General features: G+C 46.3%; 8 non-coding genes across 8 annotated transcripts; all 8 read right to left on the bottom strand.

Moving 5' to 3' along the window:
* Positions 1-296: 296 nt before the first annotated feature.
* Positions 297-487, bottom strand: LOC142273999 (U2 spliceosomal RNA). The gene has a single exon (XR_012738380.1). It is a non-coding gene; the product is annotated as a U2 spliceosomal RNA (small nuclear RNA).
* A 1,387-nt stretch (positions 488-1,874) lies between these two features.
* Positions 1,875-2,065, bottom strand: LOC142273998 (U2 spliceosomal RNA). Its single transcript, XR_012738379.1, has one exon. It is a non-coding gene; the product is annotated as a U2 spliceosomal RNA (small nuclear RNA).
* A 1,387-nt stretch (positions 2,066-3,452) lies between these two features.
* LOC142273996 (U2 spliceosomal RNA) lies at positions 3,453-3,643 on the bottom strand. The gene has a single exon (XR_012738378.1). It is a non-coding gene; the product is annotated as a U2 spliceosomal RNA (small nuclear RNA).
* Positions 3,644-5,030: 1,387 nt separating this feature from the next.
* On the bottom strand, positions 5,031-5,221 carry LOC142273995 (U2 spliceosomal RNA). Its single transcript, XR_012738377.1, has one exon. It is a non-coding gene; the product is annotated as a U2 spliceosomal RNA (small nuclear RNA).
* A 1,387-nt stretch (positions 5,222-6,608) lies between these two features.
* Positions 6,609-6,799, bottom strand: LOC142273994 (U2 spliceosomal RNA). The gene has a single exon (XR_012738376.1). It is a non-coding gene; the product is annotated as a U2 spliceosomal RNA (small nuclear RNA).
* Positions 6,800-8,186: 1,387 nt separating this feature from the next.
* LOC142273993 (U2 spliceosomal RNA) lies at positions 8,187-8,377 on the bottom strand. Its single transcript, XR_012738375.1, has one exon. It is a non-coding gene; the product is annotated as a U2 spliceosomal RNA (small nuclear RNA).
* Positions 8,378-9,764: 1,387 nt separating this feature from the next.
* On the bottom strand, positions 9,765-9,955 carry LOC142273992 (U2 spliceosomal RNA). Its single transcript, XR_012738374.1, has one exon. It is a non-coding gene; the product is annotated as a U2 spliceosomal RNA (small nuclear RNA).
* Positions 9,956-11,342: 1,387 nt separating this feature from the next.
* On the bottom strand, positions 11,343-11,533 carry LOC142273991 (U2 spliceosomal RNA). The gene has a single exon (XR_012738373.1). It is a non-coding gene; the product is annotated as a U2 spliceosomal RNA (small nuclear RNA).
* Between the last annotated feature and the right edge of the window lie 729 nt (positions 11,534-12,262).

The raw sequence follows: 12,262 nt of genomic DNA, 5'->3' as shown, positions 1-12,262 counted from the left end.
TGAATCCACTTTGTCCAAAAGGGATCTATTCCATTCAATTGCAAATGATCTAGATAAGACAGAGAACTGCAGCACGGGGACATAGCCGAGTTGGTCAGGTTGAGTGGTGATGAGTTTGCTATTTGGATGAATAAAGAAAGTCAAAAGTGTGAAAGATAAAAAACAAAAGGAGGAAGTGTGAAAAGTGAATGGGCCAAATTGAGGTGCATATGAAGACGTATGCTTTCTTCCAATTCATTAAATCGGGCTAATATGAATCAGGTGAATTGAGTTCTGCTTTTGGAAACTGGGTTAAGAAGGGGTGCACCGTTCCTGGAGGTACTGCAATACCAGGTCAATGCGTGGAGTGGACAGAGCAAGCTCTTTTTCCATCTCCCTGTTCTAAAAATCCATTTAATATATGGTCCCCAGATAGGGGACGTATCAGATATTAAACTGATAAGAACAGATACTACACTTGATCTTAGCCAAAAGGCCGAGAAGCGATAACCAGAATTGGTTTGGGCCTCGAGTGGCACCCTGGCCTATGCCGGACACATCTTAGGGAGAGAGAGCGAGAGGGAGACAAACCCACGCCTACACAAGACATTTTGTCACCCAAGCCAACCCTTGAAAAGGCTGCTTTGCAGAGCCAAAACAAGAAGAATGGTGCGTTTTGCAGCCGCCGCCCACTGCAATGAATCTGAATAACTCCTCCTTTAGGGCGCAAGCAACTCCCCTCCCCCTTGCAGTCTTTCCAATTCACGATACAAAAAGACGGACAGGACAGGTTGCCTGACTTTCCGTCACTGCCACCCTTTGCCATCCTTACCCGTAGAAAGCCCTTTCATCATCCCCAAACCCTAATCTTTTCCCTTTCCTTCCCAGCCCCCAAACCCTGCCCTCTGTACCTTTCTCACCACCCGCTTCCCTTCTCCTGTCATCCCCCTACCACCCGGGAAAAAAAGAGATTGCCCCCTCCTTCCACTAGCCCACCCTCCCACCCAAAGAACAACTTCTTCTGCGCAGCTTGTTTTCTAGGCAGCAGCGCTATTGTGATGTCATCGGGGGGCATTGTGACAAGCCGCCAGTGTTCCGTCTCTTCATGTTGTGCACAGTTCAAACGGAAAATACATCAACAGGCAGACTACAGAAAAGCTTACTATCAAAGGTTAGAGGGGGGCTTTCTCAGAGGGCTTTTTACAGTTTTTCTATTCCCAATTAGCCGTTTAAGTGTACTTATTGAAAGTAGTAATTCTTTCATAGGCCGCCCTTTCTTAGTATTTGACGTTCCTTATATTGCGGTATGAGGCTTCGCAGTAGGTTGCAAACATTCATCACCCATGACTTTCCCCAATTGAGCTCAGAAGCTCAATGTCTATCATGACCTCTCTTTTAGAATGTCCAAGAGCAAGCAAACTATTCCTCCAGGAGAGGGCGCCAACAGACTACTAAAGAGATCATCATTACTCAAAGAAAACCCCAAAAACCAATGCATGATAGGAATAAACAGGTAACTTTCTTTGGAGTGGAAGCGGAGAGATCGCACCAGATGCCAATTCTAGATGTTATCACACCTGTGGTCACTGCAGCAGCAGGTGAATCCACTTTGTCCAAAAGGGATCTATTCCATTCAATTGCAAATGATCTAGATAAGACAGAGAACTGCAGCACGGGGACATAGCCGAGTTGGTCAGGTTGAGTGGTGATGAGTTTGCTATTTGGATGAATAAAGAAAGTCAAAAGTGTGAAAGATAAAAAACAAAAGGAGGAAGTGTGAAAAGTGAATGGGCCAAATTGAGGTGCATATGAAGACGTATGCTTTCTTCCAATTCATTAAATCGGGCTAATATGAATCAGGTGAATTGAGTTCTGCTTTTGGAAACTGGGTTAAGAAGGGGTGCACCGTTCCTGGAGGTACTGCAATACCAGGTCAATGCGTGGAGTGGACAGAGCAAGCTCTTTTTCCATCTCCCTGTTCTAAAAATCCATTTAATATATGGTCCCCAGATAGGGGACGTATCAGATATTAAACTGATAAGAACAGATACTACACTTGATCTTAGCCAAAAGGCCGAGAAGCGATAACCAGAATTGGTTTGGGCCTCGAGTGGCACCCTGGCCTATGCCGGACACATCTTAGGGAGAGAGAGCGAGAGGGAGACAAACCCACGCCTACACAAGACATTTTGTCACCCAAGCCAACCCTTGAAAAGGCTGCTTTGCAGAGCCAAAACAAGAAGAATGGTGCGTTTTGCAGCCGCCGCCCACTGCAATGAATCTGAATAACTCCTCCTTTAGGGCGCAAGCAACTCCCCTCCCCCTTGCAGTCTTTCCAATTCACGATACAAAAAGACGGACAGGACAGGTTGCCTGACTTTCCGTCACTGCCACCCTTTGCCATCCTTACCCGTAGAAAGCCCTTTCATCATCCCCAAACCCTAATCTTTTCCCTTTCCTTCCCAGCCCCCAAACCCTGCCCTCTGTACCTTTCTCACCACCCGCTTCCCTTCTCCTGTCATCCCCCTACCACCCGGGAAAAAAAGAGATTGCCCCCTCCTTCCACTAGCCCACCCTCCCACCCAAAGAACAACTTCTTCTGCGCAGCTTGTTTTCTAGGCAGCAGCGCTATTGTGATGTCATCGGGGGGCATTGTGACAAGCCGCCAGTGTTCCGTCTCTTCATGTTGTGCACAGTTCAAACGGAAAATACATCAACAGGCAGACTACAGAAAAGCTTACTATCAAAGGTTAGAGGGGGGCTTTCTCAGAGGGCTTTTTACAGTTTTTCTATTCCCAATTAGCCGTTTAAGTGTACTTATTGAAAGTAGTAATTCTTTCATAGGCCGCCCTTTCTTAGTATTTGACGTTCCTTATATTGCGGTATGAGGCTTCGCAGTAGGTTGCAAACATTCATCACCCATGACTTTCCCCAATTGAGCTCAGAAGCTCAATGTCTATCATGACCTCTCTTTTAGAATGTCCAAGAGCAAGCAAACTATTCCTCCAGGAGAGGGCGCCAACAGACTACTAAAGAGATCATCATTACTCAAAGAAAACCCCAAAAACCAATGCATGATAGGAATAAACAGGTAACTTTCTTTGGAGTGGAAGCGGAGAGATCGCACCAGATGCCAATTCTAGATGTTATCACACCTGTGGTCACTGCAGCAGCAGGTGAATCCACTTTGTCCAAAAGGGATCTATTCCATTCAATTGCAAATGATCTAGATAAGACAGAGAACTGCAGCACGGGGACATAGCCGAGTTGGTCAGGTTGAGTGGTGATGAGTTTGCTATTTGGATGAATAAAGAAAGTCAAAAGTGTGAAAGATAAAAAACAAAAGGAGGAAGTGTGAAAAGTGAATGGGCCAAATTGAGGTGCATATGAAGACGTATGCTTTCTTCCAATTCATTAAATCGGGCTAATATGAATCAGGTGAATTGAGTTCTGCTTTTGGAAACTGGGTTAAGAAGGGGTGCACCGTTCCTGGAGGTACTGCAATACCAGGTCAATGCGTGGAGTGGACAGAGCAAGCTCTTTTTCCATCTCCCTGTTCTAAAAATCCATTTAATATATGGTCCCCAGATAGGGGACGTATCAGATATTAAACTGATAAGAACAGATACTACACTTGATCTTAGCCAAAAGGCCGAGAAGCGATAACCAGAATTGGTTTGGGCCTCGAGTGGCACCCTGGCCTATGCCGGACACATCTTAGGGAGAGAGAGCGAGAGGGAGACAAACCCACGCCTACACAAGACATTTTGTCACCCAAGCCAACCCTTGAAAAGGCTGCTTTGCAGAGCCAAAACAAGAAGAATGGTGCGTTTTGCAACCGCCGCCCACTGCAATGAATCTGAATAACTCCTCCTTTAGGGCGCAAGCAACTCCCCTCCCCCTTGCAGTCTTTCCAATTCACGATACAAAAAGACGGACAGGACAGGTTGCCTGACTTTCCGTCACTGCCACCCTTTGCCATCCTTACCCGTAGAAAGCCCTTTCATCATCCCCAAACCCTAATCTTTTCCCTTTCCTTCCCAGCCCCCAAACCCTGCCCTCTGTACCTTTCTCACCACCCGCTTCCCTTCTCCTGTCATCCCCCTACCACCCGGGAAAAAAAGAGATTGCCCCCTCCTTCCACTAGCCCACCCTCCCACCCAAAGAACAACTTCTTCTGCGCAGCTTGTTTTCTAGGCAGCAGCGCTATTGTGATGTCATCGGGGGGCATTGTGACAAGCCGCCAGTGTTCCGTCTCTTCATGTTGTGCACAGTTCAAACGGAAAATACATCAACAGGCAGACTACAGAAAAGCTTACTATCAAAGGTTAGAGGGGGGCTTTCTCAGAGGGCTTTTTACAGTTTTTCTATTCCCAATTAGCCGTTTAAGTGTACTTATTGAAAGTAGTAATTCTTTCATAGGCCGCCCTTTCTTAGTATTTGACGTTCCTTATATTGCGGTATGAGGCTTCGCAGTAGGTTGCAAACATTCATCACCCATGACTTTCCCCAATTGAGCTCAGAAGCTCAATGTCTATCATGACCTCTCTTTTAGAATGTCCAAGAGCAAGCAAACTATTCCTCCAGGAGAGGGCGCCAACAGACTACTAAAGAGATCATCATTACTCAAAGAAAACCCCAAAAACCAATGCATGATAGGAATAAACAGGTAACTTTCTTTGGAGTGGAAGCGGAGAGATCGCACCAGATGCCAATTCTAGATGTTATCACACCTGTGGTCACTGCAGCAGCAGGTGAATCCACTTTGTCCAAAAGGGATCTATTCCATTCAATTGCAAATGATCTAGATAAGACAGAGAACTGCAGCACGGGGACATAGCCGAGTTGGTCAGGTTGAGTGGTGATGAGTTTGCTATTTGGATGAATAAAGAAAGTCAAAAGTGTGAAAGATAAAAAACAAAAGGAGGAAGTGTGAAAAGTGAATGGGCCAAATTGAGGTGCATATGAAGACGTATGCTTTCTTCCAATTCATTAAATCGGGCTAATATGAATCAGGTGAATTGAGTTCTGCTTTTGGAAACTGGGTTAAGAAGGGGTGCACCGTTCCTGGAGGTACTGCAATACCAGGTCAATGCGTGGAGTGGACAGAGCAAGCTCTTTTTCCATCTCCCTGTTCTAAAAATCCATTTAATATATGGTCCCCAGATAGGGGACGTATCAGATATTAAACTGATAAGAACAGATACTACACTTGATCTTAGCCAAAAGGCCGAGAAGCGATAACCAGAATTGGTTTGGGCCTCGAGTGGCACCCTGGCCTATGCCGGACACATCTTAGGGAGAGAGAGCGAGAGGGAGACAAACCCACGCCTACACAAGACATTTTGTCACCCAAGCCAACCCTTGAAAAGGCTGCTTTGCAGAGCCAAAACAAGAAGAATGGTGCGTTTTGCAGCCGCCGCCCACTGCAATGAATCTGAATAACTCCTCCTTTAGGGCGCAAGCAACTCCCCTCCCCCTTGCAGTCTTTCCAATTCACGATACAAAAAGACGGACAGGACAGGTTGCCTGACTTTCCGTCACTGCCACCCTTTGCCATCCTTACCCGTAGAAAGCCCTTTCATCATCCCCAAACCCTAATCTTTTCCCTTTCCTTCCCAGCCCCCAAACCCTGCCCTCTGTACCTTTCTCACCACCCGCTTCCCTTCTCCTGTCATCCCCCTACCACCCGGGAAAAAAAGAGATTGCCCCCTCCTTCCACTAGCCCACCCTCCCACCCAAAGAACAACTTCTTCTGCGCAGCTTGTTTTCTAGGCAGCAGCGCTATTGTGATGTCATCGGGGGGCATTGTGACAAGCCGCCAGTGTTCCGTCTCTTCATGTTGTGCACAGTTCAAACGGAAAATACATCAACAGGCAGACTACAGAAAAGCTTACTATCAAAGGTTAGAGGGGGGCTTTCTCAGAGGGCTTTTTACAGTTTTTCTATTCCCAATTAGCCGTTTAAGTGTACTTATTGAAAGTAGTAATTCTTTCATAGGCCGCCCTTTCTTAGTATTTGACGTTCCTTATATTGCGGTATGAGGCTTCGCAGTAGGTTGCAAACATTCATCACCCATGACTTTCCCCAATTGAGCTCAGAAGCTCAATGTCTATCATGACCTCTCTTTTAGAATGTCCAAGAGCAAGCAAACTATTCCTCCAGGAGAGGGCGCCAACAGACTACTAAAGAGATCATCATTACTCAAAGAAAACCCCAAAAACCAATGCATGATAGGAATAAACAGGTAACTTTCTTTGGAGTGGAAGCGGAGAGATCGCACCAGATGCCAATTCTAGATGTTATCACACCTGTGGTCACTGCAGCAGCAGGTGAATCCACTTTGTCCAAAAGGGATCTATTCCATTCAATTGCAAATGATCTAGATAAGACAGAGAACTGCAGCACGGGGACATAGCCGAGTTGGTCAGGTTGAGTGGTGATGAGTTTGCTATTTGGATGAATAAAGAAAGTCAAAAGTGTGAAAGATAAAAAACAAAAGGAGGAAGTGTGAAAAGTGAATGGGCCAAATTGAGGTGCATATGAAGACGTATGCTTTCTTCCAATTCATTAAATCGGGCTAATATGAATCAGGTGAATTGAGTTCTGCTTTTGGAAACTGGGTTAAGAAGGGGTGCACCGTTCCTGGAGGTACTGCAATACCAGGTCAATGCGTGGAGTGGACAGAGCAAGCTCTTTTTCCATCTCCCTGTTCTAAAAATCCATTTAATATATGGTCCCCAGATAGGGGACGTATCAGATATTAAACTGATAAGAACAGATACTACACTTGATCTTAGCCAAAAGGCCGAGAAGCGATAACCAGAATTGGTTTGGGCCTCGAGTGGCACCCTGGCCTATGCCGGACACATCTTAGGGAGAGAGAGCGAGAGGGAGACAAACCCACGCCTACACAAGACATTTTGTCACCCAAGCCAACCCTTGAAAAGGCTGCTTTGCAGAGCCAAAACAAGAAGAATGGTGCGTTTTGCAGCCGCCGCCCACTGCAATGAATCTGAATAACTCCTCCTTTAGGGCGCAAGCAACTCCCCTCCCCCTTGCAGTCTTTCCAATTCACGATACAAAAAGACGGACAGGACAGGTTGCCTGACTTTCCGTCACTGCCACCCTTTGCCATCCTTACCCGTAGAAAGCCCTTTCATCATCCCCAAACCCTAATCTTTTCCCTTTCCTTCCCAGCCCCCAAACCCTGCCCTCTGTACCTTTCTCACCACCCGCTTCCCTTCTCCTGTCATCCCCCTACCACCCGGGAAAAAAAGAGATTGCCCCCTCCTTCCACTAGCCCACCCTCCCACCCAAAGAACAACTTCTTCTGCGCAGCTTGTTTTCTAGGCAGCAGCGCTATTGTGATGTCATCGGGGGGCATTGTGACAAGCCGCCAGTGTTCCGTCTCTTCATGTTGTGCACAGTTCAAACGGAAAATACATCAACAGGCAGACTACAGAAAAGCTTACTATCAAAGGTTAGAGGGGGGCTTTCTCAGAGGGCTTTTTACAGTTTTTCTATTCCCAATTAGCCGTTTAAGTGTACTTATTGAAAGTAGTAATTCTTTCATAGGCCGCCCTTTCTTAGTATTTGACGTTCCTTATATTGCGGTATGAGGCTTCGCAGTAGGTTGCAAACATTCATCACCCATGACTTTCCCCAATTGAGCTCAGAAGCTCAATGTCTATCATGACCTCTCTTTTAGAATGTCCAAGAGCAAGCAAACTATTCCTCCAGGAGAGGGCGCCAACAGACTACTAAAGAGATCATCATTACTCAAAGAAAACCCCAAAAACCAATGCATGATAGGAATAAACAGGTAACTTTCTTTGGAGTGGAAGCGGAGAGATCGCACCAGATGCCAATTCTAGATGTTATCACACCTGTGGTCACTGCAGCAGCAGGTGAATCCACTTTGTCCAAAAGGGATCTATTCCATTCAATTGCAAATGATCTAGATAAGACAGAGAACTGCAGCACGGGGACATAGCCGAGTTGGTCAGGTTGAGTGGTGATGAGTTTGCTATTTGGATGAATAAAGAAAGTCAAAAGTGTGAAAGATAAAAAACAAAAGGAGGAAGTGTGAAAAGTGAATGGGCCAAATTGAGGTGCATATGAAGACGTATGCTTTCTTCCAATTCATTAAATCGGGCTAATATGAATCAGGTGAATTGAGTTCTGCTTTTGGAAACTGGGTTAAGAAGGGGTGCACCGTTCCTGGAGGTACTGCAATACCAGGTCAATGCGTGGAGTGGACAGAGCAAGCTCTTTTTCCATCTCCCTGTTCTAAAAATCCATTTAATATATGGTCCCCAGATAGGGGACGTATCAGATATTAAACTGATAAGAACAGATACTACACTTGATCTTAGCCAAAAGGCCGAGAAGCGATAACCAGAATTGGTTTGGGCCTCGAGTGGCACCCTGGCCTATGCCGGACACATCTTAGGGAGAGAGAGCGAGAGGGAGACAAACCCACGCCTACACAAGACATTTTGTCACCCAAGCCAACCCTTGAAAAGGCTGCTTTGCAGAGCCAAAACAAGAAGAATGGTGCGTTTTGCAGCCGCCGCCCACTGCAATGAATCTGAATAACTCCTCCTTTAGGGCGCAAGCAACTCCCCTCCCCCTTGCAGTCTTTCCAATTCACGATACAAAAAGACGGACAGGACAGGTTGCCTGACTTTCCGTCACTGCCACCCTTTGCCATCCTTACCCGTAGAAAGCCCTTTCATCATCCCCAAACCCTAATCTTTTCCCTTTCCTTCCCAGCCCCCAAACCCTGCCCTCTGTACCTTTCTCACCACCCGCTTCCCTTCTCCTGTCATCCCCCTACCACCCGGGAAAAAAAGAGATTGCCCCCTCCTTCCACTAGCCCACCCTCCCACCCAAAGAACAACTTCTTCTGCGCAGCTTGTTTTCTAGGCAGCAGCGCTATTGTGATGTCATCGGGGGGCATTGTGACAAGCCGCCAGTGTTCCGTCTCTTCATGTTGTGCACAGTTCAAACGGAAAATACATCAACAGGCAGACTACAGAAAAGCTTACTATCAAAGGTTAGAGGGGGGCTTTCTCAGAGGGCTTTTTACAGTTTTTCTATTCCCAATTAGCCGTTTAAGTGTACTTATTGAAAGTAGTAATTCTTTCATAGGCCGCCCTTTCTTAGTATTTGACGTTCCTTATATTGCGGTATGAGGCTTCGCAGTAGGTTGCAAACATTCATCACCCATGACTTTCCCCAATTGAGCTCAGAAGCTCAATGTCTATCATGACCTCTCTTTTAGAATGTCCAAGAGCAAGCAAACTATTCCTCCAGGAGAGGGCGCCAACAGACTACTAAAGAGATCATCATTACTCAAAGAAAACCCCAAAAACCAATGCATGATAGGAATAAACAGGTAACTTTCTTTGGAGTGGAAGCGGAGAGATCGCACCAGATGCCAATTCTAGATGTTATCACACCTGTGGTCACTGCAGCAGCAGGTGAATCCACTTTGTCCAAAAGGGATCTATTCCATTCAATTGCAAATGATCTAGATAAGACAGAGAACTGCAGCACGGGGACATAGCCGAGTTGGTCAGGTTGAGTGGTGATGAGTTTGCTATTTGGATGAATAAAGAAAGTCAAAAGTGTGAAAGATAAAAAACAAAAGGAGGAAGTGTGAAAAGTGAATGGGCCAAATTGAGGTGCATATGAAGACGTATGCTTTCTTCCAATTCATTAAATCGGGCTAATATGAATCAGGTGAATTGAGTTCTGCTTTTGGAAACTGGGTTAAGAAGGGGTGCACCGTTCCTGGAGGTACTGCAATACCAGGTCAATGCGTGGAGTGGACAGAGCAAGCTCTTTTTCCATCTCCCTGTTCTAAAAATCCATTTAATATATGGTCCCCAGATAGGGGACGTATCAGATATTAAACTGATAAGAACAGATACTACACTTGATCTTAGCCAAAAGGCCGAGAAGCGATAACCAGAATTGGTTTGGGCCTCGAGTGGCACCCTGGCCTATGCCGGACACATCTTAGGGAGAGAGAGCGAGAGGGAGACAAACCCACGCCTACACAAGACATTTTGTCACCCAAGCCAACCCTTGAAAAGGCTGCTTTGCAGAGCCAAAACAAGAAGAATGGTGCGTTTTGCAGCCGCCGCCCACTGCAATGAATCTGAATAACTCCTCCTTTAGGGCGCAAGCAACTCCCCTCCCCCTTGCAGTCTTTCCAATTCACGATACAAAAAGACGGACAGGACAGGTTGCCTGACTTTCCGTCACTGCCACCCTTTGCCATCCTTACCCGTAGAAAGCCCTTTCATCATCCCCAAACCCTAATCTTTTCCCTTTCCTTCCCAGCCCCCAAACCCTGCCCTCTGAACCTTTCTCACCACCCGCTTCCCTTCTCCTGTCATCCCCCTACCACCCGGGAAAAAAAGAGATTGCCCCCTCCTTCCACTAGCCCACCCTCCCACCCAAAGAACAACTTCTTCTGCGCAGCTTGTTTTCTAGGCAGCAGCGCTATTGTGATGTCATCGGGGGGCATTGTGACAAGCCGCCAGTGTTCCGTCTCTTCATGTTGTGCACAGTTCAAACGGAAAATACATCAACAGGCAGACTACAGAAAAGCTTACTATCAAAGGTTAGAGGGGGGCTTTCTCAGAGGGCTTTTTACAGTTTTTCTATTCCCAATTAGCCGTTTAAGTGTACTTATTGAAAGTAGTAATTCTTTCATAGGCCGCCCTTTCTTAGTATTTGACGTTCCTTATATTGCGGTATGAGGCTTCGCAGTAGGTTGCAAACATTCATCACCCATGACTTTCCCCAATTGAGCTCAGAAGCTCAATGTCTATCATGACCTCTCTTTTAGAATGTCCAAGAGCAAGCAAACTATTCCTCCAGGAGAGGGCGCCAACAGACTACTAAAGAGATCATCATTACTCAAAGAAAACCCCAAAAACCAATGCATGATAGGAATAAACAGGTAACTTTCTTTGGAGTGGAAGCGGAGAGATCGCACCAGATGCCAATTCTAGATGTTATCACACCTGTGGTCACTGCAGCAGCAGGTGAATCCACTTTGTCCAAAAGGGATCTATTCCATTCAATTGCAAATGATCTAGATAAGACAGAGAACTGCAGCACGGGGACATAGCCGAGTTGGTCAGGTTGAGTGGTGATGAGTTTGCTATTTGGATGAATAAAGAAAGTCAAAAGTGTGAAAGATAAAAAACAAAAGGAGGAAGTGTGAAAAGTGAATGGGCCAAATTGAGGTGCATATGAAGACGTATGCTTTCTTCCAATTCATTAAATCGGGCTAATATGAATCAGGTGAATTGAGTTCTGCTTTTGGAAACTGGGTTAAGAAGGGGTGCACCGTTCCTGGAGGTACTGCAATACCAGGTCAATGCGTGGAGTGGACAGAGCAAGCTCTTTTTCCATCTCCCTGTTCTAAAAATCCATTTAATATATGGTCCCCAGATAGGGGACGTATCAGATATTAAACTGATAAGAACAGATACTACACTTGATCTTAGCCAAAAGGCCGAGAAGCGATAACCAGAATTGGTTTGGGCCTCGAGTGGCACCCTGGCCTATGCCGGACACATCTTAGGGAGAGAGAGCGAGAGGGAGACAAACCCACGCCTACACAAGACATTTTGTCACCCAAGCCAACCCTTGAAAAGGCTGCTTTGCAGAGCCAAAACAAGAAGAATGGTGCGTTTTGCAGCCGCCGCCCACTGCAATGAATCTGAATAACTCCTCCTTTAGGGCGCAAGCAACTCCCCTCCCCCTTGCAGTCTTTCCAATTCACGATACAAAAAGACGGACAGGACAGGTTGCCTGACTTTCCGTCACTGCCACCCTTTGCCATCCTTACCCGTAGAAAGCCCTTTCATCATCCCCAAACCCTAATCTTTTCCCTTTCCTTCCCAGCCCCCAAACCCTGCCCTCTGTACCTTTCTCACCACCCGCTTCCCTTCTCCTGTCATCCCCCTACCACCCGGGAAAAAAAGAGATTGCCCCCTCCTTCCACTAGCCCACCCTCCCACCCAAAGAACAACTTCTTCTGCGCAGCTTGTTTTCTAGGCAGCAGCGCTATTGTGATGTCATCGGGGGGCATTGTGACAAGCCGCCAGTGTTCCGTCTCTTCATGTTGTGCACAGTTCAAACGGAAAATACATCAACAGGCAGACTACAGAAAAGCTTACTATCAAAGGTTAGAGGGGGGCTTTCTCAGAGGGCTTTTTACAGTTTTTCTATTCCCAATTAGCCGTTTAAGTGT

The sequence above is a fragment of the Anomaloglossus baeobatrachus genome, unplaced genomic scaffold, assembly GCF_048569485.1.
Source record: "Anomaloglossus baeobatrachus isolate aAnoBae1 unplaced genomic scaffold, aAnoBae1.hap1 Scaffold_3662, whole genome shotgun sequence".
Taxonomy (NCBI): Eukaryota; Metazoa; Chordata; class Amphibia; order Anura; family Aromobatidae; genus Anomaloglossus; species Anomaloglossus baeobatrachus.
The sequence above is the reverse complement of the archived record's forward strand: the minus strand, read 5'-3'. Positions and strand labels throughout refer to the sequence as shown.